Source organism: Triticum dicoccoides, chromosome 2B, assembly GCF_002162155.2.
Source record: "Triticum dicoccoides isolate Atlit2015 ecotype Zavitan chromosome 2B, WEW_v2.0, whole genome shotgun sequence".
In the NCBI taxonomy this organism is placed as follows: Eukaryota; Viridiplantae; Streptophyta; class Magnoliopsida; order Poales; family Poaceae; genus Triticum; species Triticum dicoccoides.
In genome coordinates, this window is record NC_041383.1 from 35425 (window position 1) to 46148 (window position 10724).

Sequence of the window (10724 nt, forward strand, 5' to 3'; positions counted from 1 at the left end):
GTTCATCAATCGTGGAAATCGCTCTGAGTCCCCAAAACGCTGAGTAATAATGCACGAAACCGCGAGTAATAGTCCATGAAACGCGAATCGCTCTGGGACCCAAAAACGGTGAGTAATAGTCCAGGAAACGGGCCAGAATCGGCCAAAACCATGAGCGTTGACGATAGGCACGTAAATGCACCCGGGGTTCGACAACCATGGAAATTACTCCGGGACCCCAAAACAGTGAGCGTGAGCAATAGTCCATGAAACGGGCCAGAATCGACCAAAATTGTGAGTGTTGATGACCAACACGTAAGCACATCTTGGAGTTCGACAACCATGGAAATTGCTTTGGTACCCCAAAACGGTGAGTAATAGTCCATGAAACGGGCCAGAATCGGCCAAAACTGCAAGTGTTGATGACCAACACGTAAGCACACCTTGGGGTTCAACAACTATGAAAATCGCTTCGGGACCCCAAAACGTTGAGTAATAGTCCACGAAACGGGTCAGAATTGGAAAAAACTGTGAGAGTTGAAGACCAAAACGTAAACGCACGATGGGGTTCGTCAATTGTGGAAATGACTCCGGGACCCCAATACAGACTAATAGTCCAAGAAACATGTCAGAATCGGCCAAAACTGTGATTGTTGATGACCGATACGTAAGCACACCTTGGGGTTCAACAACTATGGAAATCGCTTCTGGACCCCAAAACGGTGAATAATAGTCACGAAACGGGCCAGAATTGGACAAAACTGTGAGTGTTGACGACGGACACATAAACGCACCCCGGGGTTCATCAATCGTGGAAATCGCTCTAGGTCCCCAAAACGCTGAGTAATAGTGCATGAAATCGCGAGTAATAATCCATGAAACGAGAATCGCTTTGGGACCCCCAAACGACGAGTAATAGTCTATGAAACGGGCTAGAAACGGCCGAAACCGCGATTGTTGATGATCGACACGTAAGCGCACCTTGGAGTTCGATAACCACGAAAATCACTCCGGGACCCCGTAACGGTGAGTAATAGGGCATGAAACTGGCCAGAATCGGCCAAAACTGCAAGTGTTGATGACCAACACGTAAGCACACCTTGGGGTTCAACAACTATGGAAATCGCTTCGGGACCCGAAAACGATGAGTAATAGTCCATGAAACGGGTTAGATTTGGCCAAGCTGTGAGTGTTGACGGCGGACACATAAACGCACCCCGGGGTTCATCAATCGTGGAAATCGCTCTGGGAACCCAAAACGCTGAGTAATAATGCACGAAACCGCGAGTAATAGTCCATGAAACGAGAATCGCTTTAGGACCCCAAAACGGTGAGTAATAGTCCACGAAACGGGCCAGAATCGGCCAAAACCAAGAGTGTTGACGATAGGCACGTAAACGCACCCAGGGTTCGACAACCAAGGAAATCACTCCGGGACCCCAAAACAGTGAGCAATAGTCCATGAAACGGGCCGAATCGACCAAAACTGCAAGTGTTGATGACCAACACATATGCACACCTTGGAGTTCAACAACCATGGAAATCGCTTTGGGACCCCAAAACGGTGAGTAAGAGTCCATGAAACGGGCCAGAATCGGCCAAAACTGCGAGTGTAGATGACCAACACGTAAGCACACCTTGGGGTTCAACAACTATGGAAATCGCTTTTGGACCCCAAAACATTGAGTAATAGTCCACGAAACGGGTCAGAATTGGACAAAGCTGTGAGAGTTGACGACGGACACATAAACGCGTCCCGGGGTTCATCAATCGTGGAAATCGCTCTGGGTCCCCAACACACTGAGTAATAGTGCACGAAACGGACAAGAATCTGCCAAATATGTGAGTGTTGATGACCGACATGTAAACGCACCCCGGGGTTCGTCAATCGTGGAAATGATTCCGGCACCCCAAAACAGAGTAATAGTCCAAGAAACAGGCCAGAATCGGCCAAAACTGTGATTGTTGATGACCGACACGTAAGCACACCTTGGGGTTCAACAACTATGGAAATCGCTTCGGCACCCCAAAACGGTGAATAATAGTCCACAAAACGGGTCAGAATTGGACAAAACAGTGAGTGTTGACGACGGACACATAAACGCACCCCAGGGTTCATCAATCGTGGAAATCGCTCTGGGTCCCCAAAACGCTGAGTAATAGTGCACGAAATCGCGAGTAATAATCCATGAAACGAGAATCGCTTTGGGAACCCAAAACGACGAGTAATAGTCCATGAAACGGGCTAGAAACGGCCGAAACCGCGATTGTTGATGATCGACACGTAAGCGCACCTTGGAGTTCGATAACCACGAAAATCACTCCGGGACCCCGTAACGGTGAGTAATAGGGCATGAAACTGGCCAGAATCGGCCAAAACTGCAAGTGTTGATGACCAACAAGTAAACACACCTTGGGGTTCAGAAACTATGGAAATCGCTTCGGGACCCGAAAACGATGAGTAATAGTCCACGAACCGGTCAGAATTGGACAAAAACTGTGAGTGTTGACAACTGACACATAAACGCACCCCGGGATTCATCAATCGTGGAAATCGCTCTGGGTCCCCAAAATGGCGAGTAATAGTCCACGAAACGGACAAGAATCGGCCAAATATGTGAGTGTTGATGATCGACACGTAAACGCACCCCGAGGTTCGTCAATCGTGGAAATGACTCCGGGACCCCAAAACAGAGTAATAGTCCAAGAAACAGGCCAGAGTCAGCCCGAACTATGATTGTTGATGACCGACACGTAAGCGCACCTTGGAGTTCGACAACCATGGAAATCACTTTGGGGCCCAAAAACGGTGAGTAATAGTCCATGAAACGGGCCAGAATCTGCCAAAACTGCAAGTGTTGATGACCAACACGTAAGCACACCTTGGGGTTCAACAACTATGAAAATCGCTTCGGGACCCCAAAACATTGAGTAATAGTCCACGAAACAGGTTAGAATTGGACAAAACTGTGAGAGTTGAAGACCAACACAGAAACGCATCCCGGGGTTCATCAATCGTGAAAATCGCTCAGGGTCCCCAAAACGCTGAGTAATAGTGCATGAAACGGACAAGAATCGGCCAAACATGTGAGTGTTGATGACGGACACGTAAACGCACCCCGGGGTTCATCAATCGTGGAAATCTCTCTGAGTCCCCAAAACGCTGAGTAATAATGCACGAAACCGCGAGTAATAGTCCATGAAACGAGAATCGCTCTTGGACCCCAAAACTGTGAGTAATAGTCCAGGAAACGGGCCAGAATCGGCCAAAACCATGAGTGTTGACGATAGGCACGTAAACGCACCCGGGGTTCGACAACCATGGAAATCACTCCGGGACCCCAAAACAGTGAGCGTGAGCAATAGTCCATGAAACGGGCCAGAATCGACCAAAACTGCGAGTGTTGATGACCAACACGTAAGCACACCTTGGAGTTCGACAACCATGGAAATCGCTTTGGGACCCCAAAACGGTGAGTAATAGTCCATGAAACGGGCCAGAATCAGCCAAAACTGCAAGTGTTGATGACCAACACGAAAGCACACCTTGGGGTTCAACAACTATGAAAATCGCTTCGAGACCCCAAAACGTTGAGTAATAGTCCACGAAACGGGTCGGAATTGGAAAAAACTGTGAGAGTTGAAGACCAACACGTAAACGCACCCCGGGGTTCGTCAATTGTGGAAATGACTCTGGGACCCCAATACAGAGTAATAGTCCAAGAAACATGCCAGAATCGGCCAAAACTGTCATTGTTGATGACCGATACGTAAGCACACCTTGGGGTTCAACAACTATGGAAATCGCTTCGGGACCCCAAAACGGTGAATAATAGTCCACGAAACGGGTTAGATTTGGCCAAAGCTGTGAGTGTTGACGACGGACACATAAACGCACCCCGGGGTTCATCAATCGTGGAAATCGCTCTGGGAACCCAAAACGCTGAGTAATAGTGCACGAAACCGCGAGTAATAGTCCATGAAACGAGAATCGCTTTGGGACCCCAAAACGAGGAGTAATAGTCCATGAAACGGGCCAGAATCGGCCAAAACCACGAGTGTTGATGATAGGCACGTAAACGCACCCGGGGTTCAACAACCATGGAAATCACTCCGGGACCCCAAAACAGTGAGCAATAGTCCATGAAACGGGCCAGAATCGACCAAAACTGCAAGTGTTGATGACCAACACGTATGCACACCTTGGAGTTCGACAACCATGGAAATCGCTTTGGGACCCCAAAACAGTGAGTAATAGTCCATGAAGCGGGTCAGAATCGGCCAAAACTGCGAGTGTTGATGACAAACACATAAGCACACCTTGGGGTTCAACAACTATGGAAAACGCTTCGGGACCCCAAAACGTTAGGTAATAGTCCACGAAACGGGTCAGAATTGGACAAAACTGTGAGAGTTGACGACGGACACATAAACGCGTCCCGGGGTTCATCAATCGTGGAAATCGCTCTGGGTCCCCAAAACACTGAGTAATAGTGCATGAAACGGACAAGAATCGGCCAAATATGTGAGTCTCGATGACCGACATGTAAACGCACCCCGGGGTTCGTCAATCGTGGAAATGACTCCGCGACCCCAAAACAGAGTAATAGTCCAAGAAACGGGCCAGAATCGGCCAAAACTGTGATTGTTGATGACCGACATGTAAGCACACCTTGGGGTTCAACAACTATGGAAATCGCTTCGGGACCCCAAAACGGTGAATAATAGTCCACGAAACGGGTCAGAATTGTACAAAATTTTGAGTGTTAACGACGGACACATAAATGCACCCCAGGGTTAATCAATCGTGGAAATCGCTCTGGGTCCCTAAAACGCTGAGTAATAGTGCATGAAACCGCGAGTAATAGTCCATGAAACGAGAATCACTTTGGGACCCCAAAACGGTGAGTAATAGTCCATGAAACGGGCCAGAAACTGCCGAAACCGCGAGTGTTGATGATCGACACGTAATCGCACCTTGGAGTTCGATAAGCATGGAAATCACTCCGAGACCCCGGAATGGTGAGTAATAGTGCATGAAGCGGGTCAGAATCGGCCAAAACTGCGAGTGTTGATGACCAACACGTAAGCACACCTTGGGGTTCAACAACTATGGAAATCGCTTCGGGACCCGAAAATGATGAGTAATAGTCCACAAAACAGGTCATAATTGGACAAAACTGTGAGTGTTAACGACTGACACATAAACGCACCCCGGGATTCATCAATCGTGGAAATCGCTCTGGGTCCCCAAAACGCTGAGTAATAGTCCACGAAACGGACAAGAATCGGCCAAATATGTGAGTGTTGATGATCGACACGTAAACGCACCCCGAGGTTCGTCAATCGTGGAAATGACTCCGGGACCCCCAAACAGAGTAATAGTCCAAGAAACGAGCCAGAATCAGCCCGAACTGTGATTGTTGATGATCGACACGTAAGCGCGCCTTGGAGTTCGACAACCATGGAAATCGCTTTGGGGCCCAAAAACGGTGAGTAATAGTCCATAAAACGGGCCAGAATCGGCTAAAATCGTGAATGTTGACGACAAACACGTAAACGCACCCGGGGTTCGACAACCATGGAAATCACTCCGGGACCCCAAAGCAGTGAGCACTTGTCCATGAAACGGGCCAGAATCGGCCAAAACTGCGACTGTTGATGACCAACACGTAAGCACACCTTGGAGTTCAACAACCATGGAAATCGCTTTGGGACCCCAAAACGGTGAGTAATAGTCCATGAAACGGGCCAGAATCGGCCAAAACTACGAGTGTTGATGACCAACACGTAAGCACACCTTGGGGTTCAACAACTATGAAAATTGCTTCGGGACCCCAAAATGTTGAGTAATAGTCCACGAAACGGGTCAGAATTGGACAAAACTGTGAGAGTTGATGACTGACACGTAAACGCACCCCGGGGTTCGTCAATCGTGGAAATGACTCCGGGACCTATCGTAGTCTATAGCGACTCCTAGGGCGGCGATGCGATCTAAGATCTCGTTTAAGGAAGAGAGCTCCATCCGATCTAACTGCTCGGCAAGTTCCGAGTTGACGTGGAGAGTGCTTTTGATGACCCGAGAAGTCATCGTCGGCGCGGCGACCCAATAGGCGGTCATTAGAAAACCGCCTAGCCGGAGAGTTTGGCCGACAGCCAAAGCTCCTTTAGCAACAGCGCCGTCTTTAAAGACGGGGTGCGGCATCCTTCCTGAAGGTGACGACACAAAGGAACTCTCAATGAAAGCACCAATGTTGGTGTCAGAACCGGCGGATCTCGGGTAGGGGGTCCCGAACTGTGCGTCTAGACGGATGGTAACAGGAGACAAGGGACACGATGTATTTGCCCAGGTTTGGGCCCTCTCGATGGAGGTAAAACCCTACTTCTGCTTGATTAATATTGATGATATGGGTAGTACAAGAGTTGATCTACCACGAGATCAGAGAGGCTAGACCCTAGAAGCTAGCCTATGGTATGATTGTTGTTCGTCCTATGGACTAAAACTCTCCGGTTTATATAGACACCGGAGAAGGCTAGGGTTACACAGAGTCGGTTACAATGGGAGGAGAACTACATATCGTATCGCCTAGCTTGCCTTCCACGCCAAGGAAAGTCCCATCCGAACACGGGACGAAGTCTTCAATCTTGTATCTTCATAGTCCGGGAGTCCGGCCAAAGGTCATAATCCGGTCATCCGGACACCCCCTAATCCAGGACTCCCTCAGTCGCTATTGAGTGTCTGAATGAAGACATACAGGAGCGGCCAGATATGGGAGAGGTGGCACAGAGGCTGGCTATGCTTAGGACAAACAGAAAGGAGATGAATGAAGAAGATGAAAGTCCCACAGTTTTGGTGGAAATGACTAACGAAACTGTGAATGCCACACTTGAAATGTTGTCCATTCCAACCAAGAAAGATATTTATGCTTATCCACGTAAGCTGATAGCTTTTATTATAAGTAAGTTTTCCAGTGCTTGCATGGTGTAAGTTATTGATGTGTGTAGCATTGTAGTAGCATCAGATAAATGGTTGCAGGCAAGCAACATATTTGTATGTATGTATTGTGCTACTCTTGAGTATGATATTCACTAGATTTTCAGCACAATTAACGTGTCTTAGCTGGCATGACGTTACATAGAAGTAGGCGCCGGCTAATCCTGCATGTTGGCATTGGGGCCAACGTGGGAACGCAGCAGATGAGCCCACTTGCATCCTTAAGTCGCCCATGCTTCTCGAAGAATTGTCTAAGGCCATGTTCGGTTATACCCACCCCCGCCAGGATCGACCCACGTGTAACATCTCAAAATTCTAAATTTTGGAATGTTATAATAAATAAATAGTTTTGATGGATTGTTTGTTTGTTGTGTGATTGATTGTGTGAAGTTAAGTGGAATTTGAAACTTTTGAAAGTTGAATGAGGGAATAAAAGGACTTTCCCAAAACTTTCATCATTGCATTTTGATGTCCATTAATTCAAATTCATTTCATCACAAAACCCTAGAGTGAAGATGATATGACTTCTTCCATTTTAAATAAATGAAAAGGGTTTGGAAAAGATCTGAATTCCATTCGGAAATATTTCAAATTCAGAAACTTTATGCAAATCAATGATTTTCATGAGGGAAGATAGAATGACTTCTTCAAAGATGAGTTGGAAGTTTCAAAGAAACAACTTCAAAGTCATTTGGAAGTTATTTGAATTTAAAATTTAAAATTCTCTGAAAGTTATTCAAAATGGCAGAAGTAATATGACACTTCAAATATTCAGGGGCATTTGAAATATATTTGGCCAAGGAAAAACAAGAAATGATTTGGAAGTGGTTTGAAATAAAATTTCAATACCATTTAGGAGTTATTTGGTTTTTATTCAAATTACTTTTATCCTAAAAATAAATATATGGAAAATAGGTTAAAATGATTCCCTACAATAGAAAAATGGATTTGAAATCATTTTGGTATTTTAAAATTATTTTATTTGCATTTTAGTGCAACAGTACCACTATTTTCTTTATCTAGAATTTTGTAGATTTTACTTGACACTGAGAAATAGTTCATGTTGTAGGAAATCCTTTTCTGAAAATTTTGATATATAATATGCGTATATAATGTTTTTATCTATTTTGCTTTGTTTTGTTTTTGTTCTATGTTTAAAAAAATCCACTTTTATTTTATTTAAAATCCGGCCGAAGCCAACTGGCCCAACAATGACCAGCACCGCGGGCCATTTCTCTCTCTCTCTCTCTCTCTCTCTCTCTCTCTCTCTCTCTCTCTCTCTCTCTTTCGGCCCAGCCAGCCACGCGAACGCCCGAAGTCGCTTTGCCTCGGCTGCCTGCCCCCTCGCCAAAACCCTCTGCCCGGCCCACAATCGCTTGCCGGACCCCGAGCTCCGCCGCCCGCCCATTGCTGCTGCAGCGTTCGACCCCGACCCCCTCGCCTCTCACAAAGCCCACCACCGCATCCCCCTCACTCGACCGCACCTCCCCGTGCACTCGCCCGAGCCCCAATCCCACCGGAGCCCCTTTCCCGGCGACACCTGAGCCGCCACCGCCTCTGCCGATCTCGCCCTGCTCGACTCCGTTGTCCCTGAGCTCGCCGCCGACCACCCCCGTGATCACCGTCGTCTTCCGCGTCGAACTAACAATAGAAACCAGTGTCTTATACTTGGGCTCATTACGATGATTATAATAATCTGGCTCATCACATGCTTTGTCGTTTGCTTTGGCAGATTTCTGCAAAATAAGCTGCGCACAATATAGTTCATCGACCAAAAACCAACCGGATCCATACTTATAAATAAACTAACAATAGAATAGAAGTCATCTGCAATGGTCATCTTAAGAATGTGATGCATAAACTCTTTTAATAACGTGATATGTACGCGTCTTTAGCTAGTTCTCTGCAGGTACATACGTAGCATCAGTCTGAGAATACGATATATGATGCATTGACCTCTGAATCTCTGATCTGATCTTCCAGCCGAAACGGTTTAATGCATGGCCGGATGGGTCACCAGAGTAGAAGCAACTTGTCGACGACTCGCTGTCCTTGCGGGTTTCCGTGGTGCCGGTCACAGAGCATAGCAATGAGGATGCCGAGGATGCAGGCACCCAGGCAGAGGGCCAGGCCAAGGAGGAGCGTGAGTGCGACGAGCTTGAGGGCGTTAACATCGTGGTCGCTGATGGGGGCGCTCAGATTCGCGAGGATGATGGCGATGGAGATGGCGACGGAGAAGAGCACGGCCACGGCGCAGCCCACGAGGAAGATCACCGCCGACCGGCTGCACTCATCGGGTTCCGCCGCCACAACCTGCTGCTGCTCCGCGTCGGCCATCGATCACCTGCGTTAACTACTCTTTTTTAATTAAGGATAAGGATCTCCTGCGTATAACTATGTATGCAGCTAACTTAGGGTTTCCCTGATCTGATGGAAGAGCACGTACTTGTACCAAGTAGTTTTCTTTTTTTGCATGGTAATACGTGTCTCATTCATATCATAAAGAACAAAGTACAAGTAACGTAAGAACCGTCATGACAAAACTGAAAAGATAGCAGAACATCTCTGAGCTTAACACTAACGCCCTTCAGCCGCCTCCGCACCACCACAGCAGCCACAGAAGAAAAGAATGACGGATCACCTCCTCACCCGAGCTCGACGCGGCTCTATCGCTGATATGCAGCTTTGCGGACCTTCAAGGTGACTCACCAAAAGTGAAGCCATTGCCGTTGAACGAATAAGACCGGGGCAACACCCCGGATACGCCATCGAACTCCAAATCTGGCACCCCACCACGACTAAGATGCCAAAGGAGGAAACCATACCTGCCATCCACGAACCACGAACCCAGCACACGTTCCGTCTTGCAGATGTCGTCGATGCAGACCACGATCTGCATCCGCTCCTGGACTACCTCCCAAGCTCCACGCCGACGCTGGAGCAAACGTCGTCGCAACGACGGAGCCCGAGGACACAGGTCCACCACGAGGATGCCGCCGCCGCCACGCCATCCTTGCTTGAACAGACTGATTTCCAGATCCATCCCCAACCATAGGACCGATGGCCTCGTCAGGAAAGGATCTGAAGAATATTTATTCAGCGTCGTCATCGTCGCCGCCGAAGCAAAGACGATGAACAATCTAAAAACCTAGACTACGATGAGTAAAAACGACCCACACGCGTGGATCCGGCGACCCTCCTCACCACCGACGACCGAAGTCGCCGGCGGAGGGGAGTCGCCAGAGAATGGCGTTGGAAGATCGGCCTCTGGCGACGGCTAGGATTGCAGCCGCCAGGTACGAGAGGAAAACAGCCTCAAGAGACCATGTACCAAGTAGTTAACCGATTCTTTTTTAGGGGAACATAGTACTAGCATACATAGTTAGGTTTTTTCTTTTTGCGAATAACGTACGTAGACGTAGTTAGTTACTCTACAAGATTCCTTAGGTAGTTCGACCCGATAGTTTGGGACTACTCAACGGCCTGGCTAACTAGAAGCCGCTGCGCCCGGTCAAAACTAGATGCCGCTAAGCTGACTTCTTTACCTTTTTTCTTGCTTTTATTACTTTTATTTATTCACATTTCTAGTGAAAAAATAAATAAATCTGAAAGCATCTTTATCGTGTATTAAAAATGCCATGAAATATTTTAAAAATATTCATGCAACTTTTAGAATTGTTGATAGTATTGAAAACTTCCATGTGACATTTGTAATATGTTCAGGTATTCCAATAAAATGTTCATAAAGCTA